Consider the following 21,622-nt stretch of genomic DNA (forward strand, 5'->3'; position numbering starts at 1 on the left):
AGCCAAGACACATTAGCCAAGACACCTTAGCCAAGACACATTAGCCGAGACACCTTAGCCAAGACACCTTAGCCAAGACACATTAGCCAAGACACATTAGCCAAGACACATTAGCCAAGACACCTTAGCCGAGACACATTAGCCGAGACACATTAGCCAAGACACATTAGCCAAGACACATTAGCCAAGACACATTAGCCAAGACACCTTAGCTAAGACACATTAGCCAAGACACATTAGCCAAGACACATTAGCCACGACACCTTAGCGAAGACACCTTAGCCAAGACACATTAGCCAAGACACATTAGCCAAGACACATTAGCCAAGACACCTTAGCCAAGACACATTAGCCAAGACACATTAGCCAAGACACATTAGCCAAGACATATTAGCCAAGACACATTAGCCAAGACACCTTAGCCAAGACACATTACCAAAGACACCTTAGCCACGACACCTTAGCCGAGACACATTAGCCAAGACACATTAGCCAAGACACATTAGCCAAGACACATTAGCCAAGACACATTAGCCGAGACACATTAGCCAAGACACATTAGCCAAGACACATAAGCCGAGACACATTAGCCAAGACACATTAGCCAAGACACATTAGCCAAGACACATTAGCCAAGACACCTTAGCCAAGACACCTTAGCCAAGACACATTAGCCAAGACACATTAGCCAAGACACATTAGCCAAGACACATTAGCCAAGACACATTAGCCAAGACACATTAGCCAAGACACATTAGCCAAGACACATTAGCCAAGACACATTAGCCAAGACAGATTAGCCAAGACACATTAGCCAAGACACCTTAGCCAAGACACATTAGCCACGACACCTTAGCCAAGACACATTAGCCACGACACATTAGCCAAGACACATTAGCCAAGACACATTAGCCAAGACACATTAGCCAAGACACCTTAGCCAAGACACATTACCAAAGACACCTTAGCCACGACACCTTAGCCAAGACACATTACCAAAGACACATTAGCCGAGACACATTAGCCAAGACACATTAGCCAAGACACATTAGCCAAGACACCTTAGCCAAGACACATTAGCCAAGACACATTAGCCAAGACACATTAGCCAAGACACATTAGCCAAGACACATTAGCCGAGACACATTAGCCAAGACACATTAGCCAAGACACATAAGCCGAGACACATTAGCCAAGACACATTAGCCAAGACACATTAGCCAAGACACATTAGCCAAGACACATTAGCCAAGACACCTTAGCCAAGACACATTACCAAAGACACATTAGCCGAGACACATTAGCCAAGACACATTAGCCAAGACACCTTAGCCAAGACACATTAGCCAAGACACATTAGCCAAGACACATTAGCCAAGACACATTAGCCAAGACACATTAGCCAAGACACATTAGCCGAGACACATTAGCCAAGACACATTAGCCAAGACACATAAGCCGAGACACATTAGCCAAGACACATTAGCCAAGACACATTAGCCAAGACACATTAGCCAAGACACATTAGCCAAGACACCTTAGCCAAGACACATAAGCCGAGACACATTAGCCAAGACACATTAGCCAAGACACATTAGCCAAGACACATTAGCCAAGACACCTTAGCCAAGACACCTTAGCCAAGACACATTAGCCAAGACACATTAGCCAAGACACATTAGCCAAGACACATTAGCCAAGACACATTAGCCAAGACACATTAGCCAAGACACATTAGCCAAGACACCTTAGCCAAGACACATTACCAAAGACACCTTAGCCACGACACCTTAGCCGAGACACATTAGCCAAGACACATTAGCCAAGACACATTAGCCAAGACACATTAGCCGAGACACATTAGCCAAGACACATTAGCCAAGACACATAAGCCGAGACACATTAGCCAAGACACATTAGCCAAGACACATTAGCCAAGACACATTAGCCAAGACACCTTAGCCAAGACACCTTAGCCAAGACACATTAGCCAAGACACCTTAGCCAAGACACATTAGCCAAGACACATTAGCCAAGACACATTAGCCAAGACACATTAGCCAAGACACATTAGCCAAGACACATTAGCCAAGACACATTAGCCAAGACACATTAGCCAAGACAGATTAGCCAAGACACGTTAGCCAAGACACCTTAGCCAAGACACATTAGCCACGACACCTTAGCGAAGACACCTTAGCCAAGACACATAAGCCGAGACACATTAGCCAAGACACATTAGCCAAGACACATTAGCCAAGACACATTAGCCAAGACACCTTAGCCAAGACACCTTAGCCAAGACACATTAGCCAAGACACATTAGCCAAGACACATTAGCCAAGACACATTAGCCAAGACACATTAGCCAAGACACATTAGCCAAGACACATTAGCCAAGACACATTAGCCAAGACACATTAGCCAAGACACCTTAGCCAAGACACATTAGCCACGACACCTTAGCGAAGACACCTTAGCCAAGACACATTAGCCAAGACACATTAGCCAAGACACCTTAGCCAAGACACCTTAGCCAAGACACATTAGCCAAGACACATTAGCCAAGACACATTAGCCAAGACATATTAGCCAAGACACATTAGCCAAGACACCTTAGCCAAGACACATTACCAAAGACACCTTAGCCACGACACCTTAGCCGAGACACATTAGCCAAGACACATTAGCCAAGACACATTAGCCAAGACACATTAGCCAAGACACATTAGCCGAGACACATTAGCCAAGACACATTAGCCAAGACACATAAGCCGAGACACATTAGCCAAGACACATTAGCCAAGACACATTAGCCAAGACACATTAGCCAAGACACCTTAGCCAAGACACCTTAGCCAAGACACATTAGCCAAGACACATTAGCCAAGACACATTAGCCAAGACACATTAGCCAAGACACATTAGCCAAGACACATTAGCCAAGACACATTAGCCAAGACACATTAGCCAAGACACATTAGCCAAGACACATTAGCCAAGACAGATTAGCCAAGACACATTAGCCAAAACACATTAGCCAAGACACCTTAGCCAAGACACTTTAGCCAAGACACCTTAGCCAAGACACATTAGCCAAGACACATAAGCCAAGACACATTAGCCAAGACACCTTAGCCAAGACACATTAGCCGAGACACCTTAGCCAAGACTTCTTAGCCAAGACACATTAGCCAAGACACATTAGCCAAGACACATTAGCCAAGACACATTAGCCGAGACACATTAGCCAAGACACATTAGCCGAGACACATTAGCCAAGACACATAAGCCATGACACCTTAGCCAAGACACATTAGCCAAGACACATTAGCCAAGACACATTAGCCAAGACACATTAGCCAAGACACATTAGCCAAGACACATTAGCCAAGACACATTAGCCAAGATACATTAGCCAAGACACCTTAGCCAAGACACATTAGCCAAGACACCTTAGCCAAGACACATTAGCCAAGACACCTTAGCCAAGACACCTTAGCCAAGACACCTTAGCCAAGACACCTTAGCCAAGACACCTTAGCCAAGACACCTTAGCCAAGACACCTTAGCCAAGATACCTTAGCTAAGACACCTTAGCCAAGACACATTAGCCAAGACACCTTAGCCAAGACACCTTAGCCAAGACACCTTAGCCAAGACACCTTAGCCAAGACACATTAGCCAAGACACCTTAGTCAAGACACCTTAGCCAAGACACCTTAGCCAAGACACCTTAGCCAAGACACCTTAGCCAAGACACCTTAGCCAAGACACATTAGCCACGACACCTTAGCCACGACACATTATCCAAGACACATTAACCGAGACACCTTAGCCAAGACACATTAGCCAAGACACATTAGCCAAGACACATTAGCCAAGACACCTTAGCCAAGACACCTTAGCCAAGACACATTAGCCAAGACACATTAGCCAAGACACATTAGCCACGACACCTTAGCCAAGACACCTTAGCCAAGACACATTAGCCAAGACACCTTAGCCAAGACACCTTAGCCAAGACACATTAACCGAGACACCTTAGCCAAGACACATTAGCCAAGACACCTTAGCCAAGACACATTAGCCAAGACACATTAGCCAAGACACCTTAGCCAAGACACATTAACCGAGACACCTTAGCCAAGACACATTAGCCAAGACACCTTAGCCAAGACACATCAGCCAAGACACCTTAGAAAAGACACATTAGCCAAGACACATTAACCGAGACACATTAGCCAAGACACCATAGCCAAGACACATTAGCCAAGACACATTAGCCAAGACACATTAGCCAAGACACCTTAGCCAAGACACATTAACCAAGACACATTAGCCAAGACACCTTAGCCAAGACACATTAGCCAAGACACCTTAGCCAAGACACCTTAGCCAAGACACCTTAGCCAAGACACATTAGCCAAGACACATTAGCCAAGCCACATTAGCCAAGACACCTTAGCCAAGACACATTAGCAAAGACACCTGAGCCACGACACCTTAGCCACGACACCTTAGCCAAGACACATTAACCGAGACACCTTAGCCAAGACACATTAGCCAAGACACATTAGCCAAGACACATTAGCCAAGACACCTTAGCCAAGACACATTAGCCAAGACACATTAGCCAAGACACATTAGCCAAGACACATTAGCCAAGACACCTTAGCCGAGACACATTAGCCGAGACACATTAGCCAAGACACATTAGCCAAGACACATTAGCCAAGACACCTTAGCCAAGACACATTAGCCAAGACACATTAGCCAAGACACCTTAGCCAAGACGCATTAGCCAAGACACCTTAGCCAAGACACCTTAGCCAAGACACCTTAGCCAAGACACATTAGCCAAGACACATTAGCCAAGACACCTTAGCCAAGACACCTTAGCCGAGACACCTTAGCCAAGACACCTTAGCCAAGACACCTAAGCCAAGACACCTTAGCCAAGACACCTTAGCCAAGACACCTTAGCCAAGACACATTAGCCGAGACACATTAGCCAAGACACCTTAGCCAAGACACCTTAGCCAAGACACCTTAGCCGAGACACATTAGCCAATACACTTTAGCCGAGACACTTTAGCCAAGACACCTTAGCCAAGACACCTTAGCCAAGACACCTTAGCCAAGACACCTTAGCCAAGACACATTAGCCGAGACGCATTAGCCGAGACACATTAGCCAAGACACCTTAGCCAAGACACATTAGCCGAGACACCTTAGCCAAAAGACATTAGCCAAGACACCTTAGCTAAGACACCTTAGCCAAGACACATTAGCCAAGACACCTTAGCCAAGACACCTTAGCCAAGACACCTTAGCCAAGACACCTTAGCCAAGACACTTTAGCCAAGACACATTAGCCGAGACACATTAGCCAAGACACCTTAGCGAAGACACCTTAGCCAAGACACATTAGCCAAGACACCTTAGCCAAGACACCTTAGCCGAGACACATTAGCCAAGACACCTTAGCCAAGACACCTTAGCCAAGACACTTTAGCCGAGACACTTTAGCCAAGACACCTTAGCCAAGACACCTTAGCCGAGACACATTAGCCAAGACACCTTAGCCAAGACACCTTAGCCAAGACACCTTAGCCAAGACACCTTAGCCAAGACACCTTATCCAAGACACCTTAGCCAAGACACCTTAGCCAAGACACCTTAGCCAAGACACTTTAGCCAAGACACATTAGCCAAGACACCTTAGCCAAGACACCTTAGCCAAGACACCTTAGCCAAGACACCTTAGCCAAGACACCTTAGCCAAGACACCTTAGCCAAGACACCTTAGCCAAGACACTTTAGCCGAGACATCTTAGCCGAGACACATTAGCCAAGACACATTAGCCAAGACACCTTAGCCAAAACACCTTAGCCAAGACACCTTAGCCAAGACACCTTAGCCGAGACACATTAGCCAAGACACCTTAGCCGAGACACCTTAGCCAAGACACATTAGCCAAGACACCTTAGCCAAGACACCTTAGCCGAGACACATTAGCCAATACACCTTAGCCAAGACACCTTAGCCAAGACACCTTAGCCAAGACACCTTAGCCAAGACACTTTAGCCGAGACACTTTAGCCAAGACACCTTAGCCAAGACACCTTAGCCAAGACACCTTAGCCGAGACACATTAGCCAAGACACCTTATCCAAGACACCTTAGCCAAGACACCTTAGCCAAGACACCTTAGCCAAGACACCTTAGCCAAGACACATTAGCCAAGACACCTTATCCAAGACACCTTAGCCAAGACACCTTAGCCAAGACACCTTAGCCAAGACACATTAGCCAAGACACATTAGCCAAGACACCTTAGCCAAGACACCTTAGCCAAGACACATTAGCCAAGACACCTTAGCCAAGACACCTTAGCCAAGACACATTAGCCAAGACACATTAGCCAAGACACCTTAGCCAAGACACCTTAGCCAAGACACCTTAGCCAAGACACATTAGCCAAGACACCTTAGCCAAGACACATTAGCCAAGACACATTAGCCAAGACACATTAGCCAAGACACCTTAGCCAAGACACCTTAGCCAAGACACATTAGCCGAGACACATTAGCCAAGACACCTTAGCCAAGACACCTTAGCCAAGACACCTTAGCCAAGACACATTAGCCAAGACACCTTAGCCAAGACACCTTAGCCGAGACACATTAGCCAAGACACGTTCGCCAAGACACCTTAGCCAAGACACCTTAGCCAAGACACCTTAGCCAAGACACTTTAGCCGAGACACATTAGCCAAGACACCTTAGCCAAGACACCTTAGCCAAGACACCTTAGCCGAGACACATTAGCCAAGACACCTTAGCCAAGACACCTTAGCCAAGACACCTTAGCCAAGACACCTTATCCAAGACACCTTAGCCAAGACACCTTAGCCAAGACACCTTAGCTAAGACACATTAGCCAAGACACCTTAGCCAAGACACCTTAGCCGAGACACCTTAGCCAAAAGACATTAGCCAAGACACCTTAGCTAAGACACCTTAGCCAAGACACATTAGCCAAGACACCTTAGCCAAGACACATTAGCCAAGACACCTTAGCCAAGACACCTTAGCCAAGACACTTTAGCCAAGACACCTTAGCCAAGACACCTTAGCCAAGACACCTTAGCCAAGACACATTAGCCAAGACACCTTAGCCAAGACACATTAGCCAAGACACCTTAGCCGAGACACCTTAGCCAAAAGACATTAGCCAAGACACCTTAGCTAAGACACCTTAGCCAAGACACCTTAGCCAAGACACCTTAGCCAAGACACCTTAGCCAAGACACCTTAGCCAAGACACAATAGCCAAGACACATTAGCCAAGACACCTTAGCCAAGACACCTTAGCCAAGACACCTTAGCCAAGACACCTTAGCCAAGACACCTTAGCCAAGACACCTTAGCCAAGACACCTTAGCCAAGACACCTTATCCAAGACACCTTAGCCAAGACACCTTAGCCAAGACACCTTAGCTAAGACACATTAGCCAAGACACCTTAGCCAAGACACCTTAGCCGAGACACCTTAGCCAAAAGACATTAGCCAAGACACCTTAGCTAAGACACCTTAGCCAAGACACATTAGCCAAGACACCTTAGCCAAGACACATTAGCCAAGACACCTTAGCCAAGACACCTTAGCCAAGACACTTTAGCCAAGACACCTTAGCCAAGACACCTTAGCCAAGACACCTTAGCCAAGACACATTAGCCAAGACACCTTAGCCAAGACACCTTAGCCAAGACACCTTAGCCGAGACACCTTAGCCAAAAGACATTAGCCAAGACACCTTAGCCAAGACACATTAGCCAAGACACCTTAGCCAAGACACCTTAGCCAAGACACATTAGCCAAGACACATTAGCCAAGACACCTTAGCCAAGACACCTTAGCCAAGACACCTTAGCCAAGACACCTTAGCCAAGACACCTTAGCCGAGACACATTAGCCAAGACACCTTAGCCGAGACACCTTAGCCAAAAGACATTAGCCAAGACACCTTAGCTAAGACACCTTAGCCAAGACACATTAGCCAAGACACCTTAGCCAAGACACATTAGCCAAGACACCTTAGCCAAGACACCTTAGCCGAGACACCTAAGCCAAGAATCCTTAGCTAAGACACATTAGCCAAGACACCTTAGCCAAGACGCATTAGCCAAGACACCTTAGCCAAGACACCTTAGCCAAGACACATTAGCCAAGACACCTTAGCAATGACACATTAGCCAAGACACCTTAGCCAAGACACATTAGCCAAGACACCTTAGCCAAGACACCTTAGCCAAGACACCTTAGCCAAGACACCTTAGCCAAGACACCTTAGCCAAGACACATTAGCCAAGACACCTTAGCCGAGACACATTAGCCAAGACACCTTAGCCAAGACACCTTAGCCAAGACACTTTAGCCAAGACACCTTAGCCAAGACACTTTAGCCGAGACACATTAGCCAAGACACATTAGCCAAGACACCTTAGCCAAGACACATTAGCCAAGACACATTAGCCAAGACACCTTAGCCAAGACACCTTAGCCAAGACACCTTAGCCAAGACACCTTAGCCAAGACACAATAGCCAAGACACCTTAGCCAAGACACATTAGCCAAGACACCTTAGCCAAGACACCTTAGCCAAGACACTTTAGCCAAGACACCTTAGCCAAGACACCTTAGCCAAGACACCTTAGCCAAGACACATTAGCCAAGACACCTTAGCCAAGACACATTAGCCAAGACACTTTAGCCGAGACACCTTAGCCAAAAGACATTAGCCAAGACACCTTAGCTAAGACACCTTAGCCAAGACACATTAGCCAAGACACCTTAGCCAAGACACCTTAGCCTAGACACCTTAGCCAAGACACTTTAGCCAAGACACCTTAGCCAAGACACCTTAGCCAAGACACCTTAGCCAAGACACATTAGCCAAGACACCTTAGCCAAGACACCTTAGCCAAGACACCTTAGCCAAGACACCTTAGCCGAGACACATTAGCCAAGACACATTAGCCAAGACACATTAGCCAAGACACCGTAGCCAAGACACATTAGCCAAGACAGCTTAGCCAAGACACCTTAGCCAAGACACCTTAGCCAAGACACCTTAGCCAAGACACCTAAGCCGAGACACCTTAGCCGAGACACATTAGCCAAGACACCTTAGCCTAGACACCTTAGCCAAGACACATTAACCGAGACACATTAGCCAAGACACCTTAGCCAAGACACCTTAGCCAAGACACCTTAGCCAAGACACATTAGCCAAGACACCTTAGCTAAGACACCTTAGCCAAGACACCTTAGCCAAGACACCTTAGCCAAGACACCTTAGCCAAGACACCTTAGCCAAGACACATTAGCCAAGACACCTTAGCCGAGACACATTAGCCAAGACACCTTAGCCAAGACACCTTAGCCAAGACACTTTAGCCAAGACACCTTAGCCAAGACACTTTAGCCGAGACACATTAGCCAAGACACATTAGCCAAGACACCTTAGCCAAGACACATTAGCCAAGACACATTAGCCAAGACACCTTAGCCAAGACACATTAGCCAAGACACATTAGCCAAGACACCTTAGCCAAGACACATTAGCCAAGACACCTTAGCCAAGACACATTAGCCAAGACACCTTAGCCAAGACACATTAGCCAAGACACCTTAGCTAAGACACATTAGCTAAGACACCTTAGCCAAGACACATTAGCCAAGACACATTAGCCAAGACACCTTAGCCGAGACACATTAGCAAAGACACATTAGCCAAGACACCTTAGCCAAGACACATTAGCCAAGACACCTTAGCCAAGACACCTTAGCCAAGACACCTTAGCCAAGACACAATAGCCAAGACACCTTAGCCAAGACACATTAGCCAAGACACCTTAGCCAAGACACCTTAGCCAAGACACCTTAGCCAAGACACCTTAGCCGAGACACATTAGCCAAGACACATTAGCCAAGACACCTTAGCCAAGACACCTTAGCCAAGACACCTTAGCCAAGACACCTTAGCCAAGACACCTTAGCCAAGACACTTTAGCCGAGACACATTAGCCAAGACACCTTAGCCAAGACACCTTAGCCAAGACACCTTAGCCAAGACACATTAGCCAAGACACCTTAGCCAAGACACCTTAGCCAAGACACCGTAGCCAAGACACATTAGCCAAGACACCTTAGCCAAGACACTTTAGCCGAGACACATTAGCCAAGACACCTTAGCCAAGACACATTAGCCAAGACACCTTAGCCAAGACACATTAGCCAAGACACCTTAGCCAAGACACATTAGCCAAGACACTTTAGCCAAGACACCTTAGCCAAGACACCTTAGCCAAGACACATTAGCCAAGACACTTTAGCCAAGACACCTTAGCCAAGACACCTTAGCCAAGACACATTAGCCAAGACACTTTAGCCAAGAAACCTTAGCCAAGACACCTTAGCCAAGACACCTTAGCCAAGACACCTTAGCCAAGACACCTTAGCCAAGACACTTTAGCCGAGACACATTAGCCAAGACACCTTAGCCAAGACACCTTAGCCAAGACACCTTAGCCAAGACACCTTAGCCAAGACACTTTAGCCGAGACACATTAGCCAAGACACCTTAGCCAAGACACCTTAGCCAAGACACCTTAGCCAAGACACCTTAGCCAAGACACCTTAGCCAAGACACCTTAGCCAAGACACATTAGCCAAGACACATTAGCCAAGACACATTAGCCAAGACACCTTAGCCAAGACACCTTAGCCAAGACACCTTAGCCAAGACACCTTAGCCAAGACACCTTAGCCAAGACACATTAGCCAAGACACATTAGCCGAGACACCTTAGCCAAGACACCTTAGCCAAGACACATTAGCCAAGACACATTAGCCAAGACACCTTAGCCAAGACACATTAGCCAAGACACATTAGCCAAGACACATTAGCCAAGACACATTAGCCAAGACACCTTAGCCAAGACACCTTAGCCAAGACACCTTAGCCAAGACACATTAGCCAAGACACATTAGCCAAGACACATTAGCCAAGACACCTTAGCCAAGACACCTTAGCCATGACACATTAGCCAAGACACATTAGCCTAGACACATTAGCCAAGACACATTAGCCAAGACACATTAGCCAAGACACCTTAGCCAAGACACATTAGCCAAGACACATTAGCCAAGACACATTAGCCAAGACACATTAGCCAAGACACCTTAGCCAAGACACCTTAGCCAAGACACCTTAGCCAAGACACCTTAGCCAAGACACATTAGCCAAGACACATTAGCCAAGACACATTAGCCAAGACACATTAGCCAAGACACATTAGCCAAGACACCTTAGCCAAGACACATTAGCCAAGACACCTTAGCCAAGAAACCTTAGCCAAGACACCTTAGCCATGACACATTAGCCAAGACACATTAGCCAAGACACCTTAGCCAAGACACATTAGCCAAGGCACATTAGCCAAGACACATTAGCCAAGACACATTAGCCAAGACACATTAGCCAAGACACATTAGCCAAGACACCTTAGCCAAGACACCTTAGCCAAGACACCTTAGCCAAGACACATTAGCCGAGACACATTAGAAAAGACACCTTAGCCAAGACACATTAGCCAAGACACCTTAGCCAAGACACCTTAGCCAAAACACATTAGCCAAGACACATTAGCCAAGACACATTATCCAAGACACCTTAGCCAAGACACCTTAGCCAAGACACCTTAGCCAAGGCACCTTAGCCAAGACACCTTAGCCAAGACACCTTAGCCAAGACACCTTAGCCAAGGCACCTTAGCCAAGACACTTTAGCCGAGACACATTAGCTAAGACACCTTAGCCAAGACACCTTAGCCAAGACACATTAGCCAAGACACATTAACCAAGACACCTTAGCAAAGACACATTAGCTGAGACACATTAGCCAAGACAACTTAGCCATAACACCTTAGCCAAGACACCTTAGCCATGACACATTAGCCAAGACACCTTAGCCAAGACACATTAGCCAAGGCACATTAGCCAAGACACATTAGCCAAGACACTTTAGCCAAGACACATTTGCCGAAACACCTTAGCCAATACACCTTAGCCAAGACACCTTAGCCAAGACACCTTAGCCAAGACACATTAGCCAAGACACCTTAGCCAAGACACCTTAGCCAAGACACATTAGCCAAGACACATTAGCCAAGACACCTTAGCCAAGACACATTAGCCGAGACACATTAGCCAAGACACCTTAGCCAAGACACATTAGCCAAGACACCTTAGCCAAGACACCTTAGCCAAGACACAATAGCCAAGACACATTAGCCAAGACACATTAGCCAAGACACCTTAGCCAAGACACATTAGCCAAGACACATTAGCCAAGACACCTTAGCCAAGACACATTAGCCAAGCCACATTAGCCAAGACACATTAGCCAAGACACCTTAGCCAAGACACCTTAGCCAAGACACATTAGCCAAGACACATTAGCCAAGACACATCAGCCAAGACACATTAGCCAAGACACATTAGCCAAGACACATTAGCCAAGACACCTTAGCCAAGACACATTAGCCAAGACACCTTAGCCAAGACACCTTAGCCAAGACACCTTAGTCAAGACACCTTAGCCAAGACACATTAGCCGAGACACATTAGCCAAGACACCTTAGCCAAGACACCTTAGCCAAGACACCTTAGCCAAGACACCTTAGCCAAGACACATTAGCCAAGACACATTAGCCAAGACACATTAGCCAAGACACCTTAGCCAAGACACATTAGCCAAGACACATTAGCCAAGACACCTTAGCCAAGACACATTAGCCATGCCACATTAGCCAAGACACATTAGCCAAGACACCTTAGCCAAGACACCTTAGCCAAGACACATTAGCCAAGACACATTAGCCAAGACACATCAGCCAAGACACATTAGCCAAGACATCTTAGCCAAGACACCTTAGCCAAGACACATTAGCCAAGACACATTAGCCAAGACACATTAGCCAAGACACCTTAGCTAAGACACCTTAGCCAAGACACCTTAGCTAAGACACCTTAGCCAAGACACATTAGCCAAGACACATTAGCCAAGACACCTTAGCCAACACACATTAGCCAAGACACATTAGCCAAGACACCTTAGCCAAGACACCTCAGCAAAGACACATTAGCCAAGACACCTTAGCCAAGACACATTAGCCAAGACACATTAGCCAAGACACATTAGCCAAGACACATTAGCCAAGACATCTTAGCCAAGACACCTTAGCCAAGACACCTTAGCCAAGACACCTTAGCCAAGACACATTAGCCAAGACACATTAGCCAAGACACATTAGCCAAGACACCTTAGCCAAGACACATTAGCCAAGACACCTTAGCCAAGACACATTAGCCAAGGCACATTAGCCAAGACACATTAGCCAAGACACCTTAGCCAAAACACATTAGCCGAGACACATTAGCCAAGACACCTTAGCCAAGACACATTAGCCAAGACACCTTAGCCAAGACACCTTAGCCAAGACACATTAGCCAAGACACATCAGCCACGACACATCAGCCAAGACACATTAGCCAAGACACCTTAGCCAAGACACCTTAGCCAAGACACATTAGCCAAGACACATTAGCCAAGACACATTAGCCAAGACACATTAGCCAAGACACCTTAGCCAAGACACATTAGCCAAGACACATTAGCCAAGACACATTAGCCGAGACACATTAGCCAAGACACCTTAGCCAAGACACCTTAGCCAAGACACCTTAGCCAAGACACATTAGCCAAGACACATTAGCCAAGACACCTTAGCCAAGACACCTTAGCCAAGACACATTAGCCAAGACACATTAGCCAAGACACATTAGCCAAGACACATTAGCCAAGACACCTTAGCCAAGACACATTAGCCAAGACACATTAGCCAAGACACCTTAGCCAAGACACATTAGCCAAGCCACATTAGCCAAGACACCTTAGCCAAGACACCTTAGCCAAGACACCTTAGCCAAGACACCTTAGCCAAGACACATTAGCCAAGACACATTAGCCAAGACACATTAGCCAAGACACCTTAGCCAAGACACATTAGCCAAGACACATTAGCCAAGACACCTTAGCCAAGACACCTTAGCCAAGACACCTTAGCTAAGACACCTTAGCCAAGACACATTAGCCAAGACACATTAGCCAAGACACCTTAGCCAACACACATTAGCCAAGACACATTAGCCAAGACACCTTAGCCAAGACACATTAGCCAAGACACATTAGCCAAGACACATTAGCCAAGACACCTCAGCCAAGACACATTAGCCAAGACACCTTAGCCAAGACACCTTAGCCAAGACACATTAGCCAAGACACATTAGCCAAGACACATTAGCCGAGACACATTAGCCAAGACACCTTAGCCAAGACACCTTAGCCAACACACATTAGCCAAGACACATTAGCCAAGACACATTAGCCAAGACACATAAGCCAAGACACATTAGCCAAGACACCTTAGCCAAGACACATTAGCCAAGGCACATTAGCCAAGACACATTAGCCAAGACACATTAGCCAAGACACCTTAGCCAAGACACCTTAGCCAAGACACATTAGCCGAGACACATTAGCCAAGACACCTTAGCCAAGACACATTAGCCAAGACACCTTAGCCAAGACACATTAGCCAAGACACATTAGCCAAGACACATTAGCCAAGACACATTAGCCAAGACACCTTAGCCAAGACACATTAGTCAAGACACATTAGCCAAGACACATTAGCCAAGACACCTTAGCCAAGACACCTTAGCCAAGACACATTAGCCAAGACACATTAGCCAAGACACCTCAGCCAAGACACATTAGCCAAGACACCTTAGCCAAGACACCTTAGCCAAGACACATTAGCCAAGACACATTAGCCAAGACACATTAGCCAAGACACATTAGCCAAGACACCTTAGCCAAGACACCTTAGCCAACACACATTAGCCAAGACACATTAGCCAAGACACATTAGCCAAGACACATAAGCCAAGACACATTAGCCAAGACACATTAGCCAAGGCACATTAGCCAAGACACATTAGCCAAGACACATTAGCCAAGACACCTTAGCCAAGACACCTTAGCCAAGACACATTAGCCGAGACACATTAGCCAAGACACCTTAGCCAAGACACATTAGCCAAGACACCTTAGCCAACACACATTAGCCAAGACACATTAGCCAAGACACATTAGCCAAGACACATTAGCCAAGACACCTTAGCCAAGACACATTAGTCAAGACACATTAGCCAAGACACATTAGCCAAGACACCTTAGCCAAGACACATTAGCCAAGGCACATTAGCCAAGACACATTAGCCAAGACACCTTAGCCAAGACACATTAGCCAAGACACATTAGCCAAGACACCTTAGCCAAGACACCTTAGCCAAGACACCTTAGCCAAGACACATTAGCCGAGACACATTAGCCAAGACACCTTAGCCAAGACACATTAGCCAAGACACATTAGCCAAGACACCTTAGCCAAGAAACATTAGCCAAGGCACATTAGCCAAGACACATTAGCCAAGACACCTTAGCCAAGACACATTAGCCAAGACACATTAGCCAAGACACCTTAGCCAAGACACCTTAGCCAAGACACCTTAGCCAAGACACATTAGCCGAGACACATTAGCCAAGACACCTTAGCCAAGACACATTAGCCAAGACACATTAGCCAAGACACCTTAGCCAAGACACATTAGCCAAGAAACATTAGCCGAGACACATTAGCCAAGACACCTTAGCCAAGACACCTTAGCCAAGAAACCTTAGCCAAGACACATTAGCCGAGACACATTAGCCAAGACACCTTAGCCAAGACACATTAGCCAAGACACCTTAGCCAAGACACCTTAGCCAATACACCTTAGCCAAGACACATTAGCCAAGACACCTTAGCCAAGACACCTTAGCCAAGACACCTTAGCCAAGACACCTTAGCCAAGACACATTAGCCAAGACACCTTAGCCGAGACACCTTAGCCAAAAGACATTAGCCAAGACACCTTAGCTAAGACACCTTAGCCAAGACACATTAGCCAAGACACCTTAGCCAAGACACATTAGCCAAGACACCTTAGCCAAGACACCTTAGCCTAGACACCTAAGCCAAGAATCCTTAGCTAAGACACATTAGCCAAGACACCTTAGCCAAGACACCTTAGCCAAGGCACATTAGCCGAGACACCTTAGCCAAGACACCTTAGCCAAGACACATTAGCCAAGACACATTAGCCAAGACACCTTAGCCAAGACACATTAGCCAAGGCACATTAGCCAAGACACATTAGCCAAGACACCTTAGCCAAGACACATTAGCCAAGACACATTAGCCAAGACACCTTAGCCAAGACACCTTAGCCAAGACACCTTAGCCAAGACACATTAGCCGAGACACATTAGCCAAGACACCTTAGCCAAGACACATTAGCCAAGACACATTAGCCAAGACACCTTAGCCAAGACACATTAGCCAAGAAACATTAGCCGAGACACCTTAGCCAAGACACCTTAGCCAAGACACATTAGCCAAGACACATTAGCCAAGACACCTTAGCCAAGACACATTAGCCAAGACACATTAGCCAAGACACCTTAGCCAAGACACATTAGCCAAGGCACATTAGCCAAGACACATTAGCCAAGACACCTTAGCCAAGACACATTAGCCAAGACACATTAGCCAAGACACCTTAGCCAAGACACCTTAGCCAAGACACCTTAGCCAAGACACATTAGCCGAGACACATTAGCCAAGACACCTTAGCCAAGACACATTAGCCAAGACACCTTAGCCAAGACACATTAGCCAAGACACATTAGCCAAGACACATTAGCCAAGACACATTAGCCAAGACACCTTAGCCAAGACACATTAGCCAAGACACCTTAGCCAAGACACATTAGCCAAGGCACATTAGCCAAGACACATTAGCCAAGACACATTAGCCAAGACACCTTAGCCAAGACACCTTAGCCAAGACACATTAGCCGAGACACATTAGCCAAGACACCTTAGCCAAGACACATTAGCCAAGACACCTTAGCCAAGACACATTAGCCAAGACACATTAGCCAAGACACATTAGCCAAGACACATTAGCCAAGACACATTAGCCAAGACACCTTAGCCAAGACACATTAGTCAAGACACATTAGCCAAGACACATTAGCCAAGACACCTTAGCCAAGACACATTAGCCAAGACACATTAGCCAAGACACATTAGCCAAGACACCTTAGCCGAAACACATTAGCCAAGACACATTAGCCAAGACACCTTAGCCAAGACACCTTAGCCAAGACACCTTAGCCAAGACAAATTAGCCGAGACACATTAGCCAAGACACCTTAGCCAAGACACATTAGCCAAGACACCTTAGCCAAGACACATTAGCCAACACACATTAGCCAAGACACATTAGCCAAGACACATTAGCCAAGACACATAAGCCAAGACACATTAGCCAAGACACCTTAGCCAAGACACATTAGCCAAGGCACATTAGCCAAGACACATTAGCCAAGACACATTAGCCAAGACACCTTAGCCAAGACACCTTAGCCAAGACACATTAGCCGAGACACCTTAGCCAAGACACCTTAGCCAAGACACATTAGCCAAGACACCTTAGCCAAGACACATTAGCCAAGACACATTAGCCAAGACACATTAGCCAAGACACATTAGCCAAGACACCTTAGCCAAGACACATTAGTCAAGACACATTAGCCAAGACACATTAGCCAAGACACCTTAGCCAAGACACATTAGCCAAGACACATTAGCCAAGACACATTAGCCAAGACACCTCAGCCAAGACACATTAGCCAAGACACCTTAGCCAAGACACCTTAGCCAAGACACATTAGCCAAGACACATTAGCCAAGACACATTAGCCAAGACACATTAGCCAAGACACCTTAGCCAAGACACCTTAGCCAACACACATTAGCCAAGACACATTAGCCAAGACACATTAGCCAAGACACATAAGCCAAGACACATTAGCCAAGACACCTTAGCCAAGACACATTAGCCAAGGCACATTAGCCAAGACACATTAGCCAAGACACATTAGCCAAGACACCTTAGCCAAGACACCTTAGCCAAGACACATTAGCCGAGACACATTAGCCAAGACACCTTAGCCAAGACACATTAGCCAAGACACCTTAGCCAAGACACATTAGCCAAGACACATTAGCCAAGACACATTAGCCAAGACACATTAGCCAAGACACCTTAGCCAAGACACATTAGTCAAGACACATTAGCCAAGACACATTAGCCAAGACACCTTAGCCAAGACACATTAGCCAAGACACATTAGCCAAGACACATTAGCCAAGACACCTTAGCCAAGACACATTAGCCAAGACACATTAGCCAAGACACCTTAGCCAAGACACCTTAGCCAAGACACCTTAGCCAAGACACATTAGCCGAGACACATTAGCCAAGACACCTTAGCCAAGACACATTAGCCAAGACACCTTAGCCAAGACACATTAGCCAAGACACATTAGCCAAGACACATTAGCCAAGACACATTAGCCAAGACACCTTAGCCAAGACACATTAGCCAAGACACATTAGCCAAGACACCTTAGCCAAGACACATTAGCCAAGAAACATTAGCCGAGACACCTTAGCCAAGACACCTTAGCCAAGACACATTAGCCAAGACACATTAGCCAAGACACCTTAGCCAAGACACATTAGCCAAGACACATTAGCCAAGACACCTTAGCCAAGACACATTAGCCAAGGCACATTAGCCAAGACACATTAGCCAAGACACCTTAGCCAAGACACATTAGCCAAGACACATTAGCCAAGACACCTTAGCCAAGACACCTTAGCCAAGACACCTTAGCCAAGACACATTAGCCGAGACACATTAGCCAAGACACCTTAGCCAAGACACATTAGCCAAGACACATTAGCCAAGACACCTTAGCCAAGACACATTAGCCAAGAAACATTAGCCGAGACACCTTAGCCAAGACACCTTAGCCAAGACACATTAGCCAAGACACATTAGCCAAGACACCTTAGCCAAGACACATTAGCCAAGACACATTAGCCAAGACACCTTAGCCAAGACACCTTAGCCAAGGCACATTAGCCAAGACACATTAGCCAAGACACCTTAGCCAAGACACATTAGCCAAGACACATTAGCCAAGACACCTTAGCCAAGACACCTTAGCCAAGACACCTTAGCCAAGACACATTAGCCGAGACACATTAGCCAAGACACCTTAGCCAAGACACATTAGCCAAGACACCTTAGCCAAGACACATTAGCCAAGACACATTAGCCAAGACACATTAGCCAAGACACCTTAGCCAAGACACCTTAGCCAAGACACATTAGTCAAGACACCTTAGCCAAGACACCTTAGCCAAGACACATTAGCCAAGAAACATTAGCCGAGACACCTTAGCCAAGACACCTTAGCCAAGACACATTAGCCAAGACACATTAGCCAAGACACCTTAGCCAAGACACATTAGCCAAGACACATTAGCCAAGACACATTAGCCAAGACACCTTAGCCAAGACACCTTAGCCAAGACACATTAGCCAAGACACATTAGCCAAGACACCTTAGCCAAGACACATTAGCCAAGACACATTAGCCAAGACACATTAGCCAAGACACATTAGCCAAAACACCTTAGCCAAGACACATTAGCCAAGACACATTAGCCAAGACACATTAGCCAAGACACATTAGCCAAGACACATTAGCCAAGACACCTTAGCCAAGACAAATTAGCCAAGACACATTAGCCAAGACACATTAGCCAAGACACCTTAGCCAAGACACATTAGCCAAGACACATTAGCCAAGACACATTAGCCAAGACACATTAGCCAAGACACATTAGCCAAGACACCTTAGCCAAGACAAATTAGCCAAGACACATTAGCCAAGACACATTAGCCAAGACACCTTAGCCAAGACACATTAGCCAAGACACATTAGCCAAGACACATTAGCCAAGACAAATTAGCCAAGACACATTAGCCAAGACACATTAGCCAAGACACCTTAGCCAAGACACATTAGCCAAGACACCTTAGCCAAGACACATTAGCCAAGGCACATTAGCCAAGACACATTAGCCAAGACACCTTAGCCAAGACACATTAGCCAAGACACATTAGCCAAGACACCTTAGCCAAGACACCTTAGCCAAGACACCTTAGCCAAGACACATTAGCCGAGACACATTAGCCAAGACACCTTAGCCAAGACACATTAGCCAAGACACATTAGCCAAGACACCTTAGCCAAGACACATTAGCCAAGAAACATTAGCCGAGACACCTTAGCCAAGACACCTTAGCCAAGACACATTAGCCAAGACACATTAGCCAAGACACCTTAGCCAAGACACATTAGCCAAGACACATTAGCCAAGACACCTTAGCCAAGACACCTTAGCCAAGGCACATTAGCCAAGACACATTAGCCAAGACACCTTAGCCAAGACACATTAGCCAAGACACATTAGCCAAGACACCTTAGCCAAGACACCTTAGCCAAGACACCTTAGCCAAGACACATTAGCCGAGACACATTAGCCAAGACACCTTAGCCAAGACACATTAGCCAAGACACATTAGCCAAGACACCTTAGCCAAGACACCTTAGCCGAGACACCTTAGCCAAGACACATTAGCCGAGACACATTAGCCAAGACACCTTAGCCAAGACACATTAGCCAAGACACCTTAGCCAAGACACATTAGCCAAGACACATTAGCCAAGACACATTAGCCAAGACACCTTAGCCAAGACACCTTAGCCAAGACACATTAGTCAAGACACCTTAGCCAAGACACCTTAGCCAAGACACATTAGCCAAGAAACATTAGCCGAGACACCTTAGCCAAGACACCTTAGCCAAGACACATTAGCCAAGACACATTAGCCAAGACACCTTAGCCAAGACACATTAGCCAAGACACATTAGCCAAGACACATTAGCCAAGACACATTAGCCAAAACACCTTAGCCAAGACACATTAGCCAAGACACATTAGCCAAGACACATTAGCCAAGACACATTAGCCAAGACACATTAGCCAAGACACCTTAGCCAAGACAAATTAGCCAAGACACATTAGCCAAGACACATTAGCCAAGACACCTTAGCCAAGACACATTAGCCAAAACACATTAGCCAAGACACATTAGCCAAGACACATTAGCCAAGACACATCCCAGTCATGCAAAAGCGAGTTCATGCGGTCGAGTTTCTTTTGTTCTCATGGTCCCTAACGGGTCTGTTCGAAATCCACCGCGGAGTCCCGGAGGAAGACATTTAGCGACCACACGCACACACTGAAACCGGGTTGGTATATAAAGCCCCACGTAGCCACGCCCGCTTCAGTCGCCCGCGAGCGTTCGTAGCGTGTGGACTTACGCCGGATTTTAGCAAAAAAATGAATGAATTTCAGAAAATAAAAACGCCAGGGGGGTTCCTCAAATTCAC

General features: G+C 46.4%; 2 long non-coding RNA genes across 4 annotated transcripts in view; both read right to left on the bottom strand.

The window, feature by feature from the left end:
• The window catches only part of LOC125774467 (uncharacterized), a 134,652-nt gene that overhangs the window by 24,003 nt on the left and 89,027 nt on the right, over positions 1-21,622 (bottom strand). The window contains exons 3-4 of one of the 3 annotated variants that reach the window (XR_007420928.1): positions 3,918-5,723; positions 990-3,581 (exon numbers count right to left, since the gene is read on the bottom strand). This is a non-coding gene — a long non-coding RNA (uncharacterized LOC125774467). Of the gene's footprint in view, positions 1-989; positions 3,582-3,917; positions 5,724-21,622 lie in introns of those variants that run through there. The other 2 variants (XR_007420929.1, XR_007420927.1) reach the window with 2 other exon arrangements.
• Positions 10,227-21,432, bottom strand: LOC125774471 (uncharacterized). The gene is made up of 3 exons (XR_007420936.1): positions 17,946-21,432; positions 12,682-14,837; positions 10,227-11,645 (listed from the first exon to the last, which is right to left on the bottom strand). It is a non-coding gene; the product is annotated as an uncharacterized LOC125774471 (long non-coding RNA).

The sequence above is a fragment of the Anopheles funestus genome, unplaced genomic scaffold, assembly GCF_943734845.2.
Source record: "Anopheles funestus unplaced genomic scaffold, idAnoFuneDA-416_04 scaffold_10_ctg1, whole genome shotgun sequence".
NCBI classification, from domain to species: Eukaryota; Metazoa; Arthropoda; class Insecta; order Diptera; family Culicidae; genus Anopheles; species Anopheles funestus.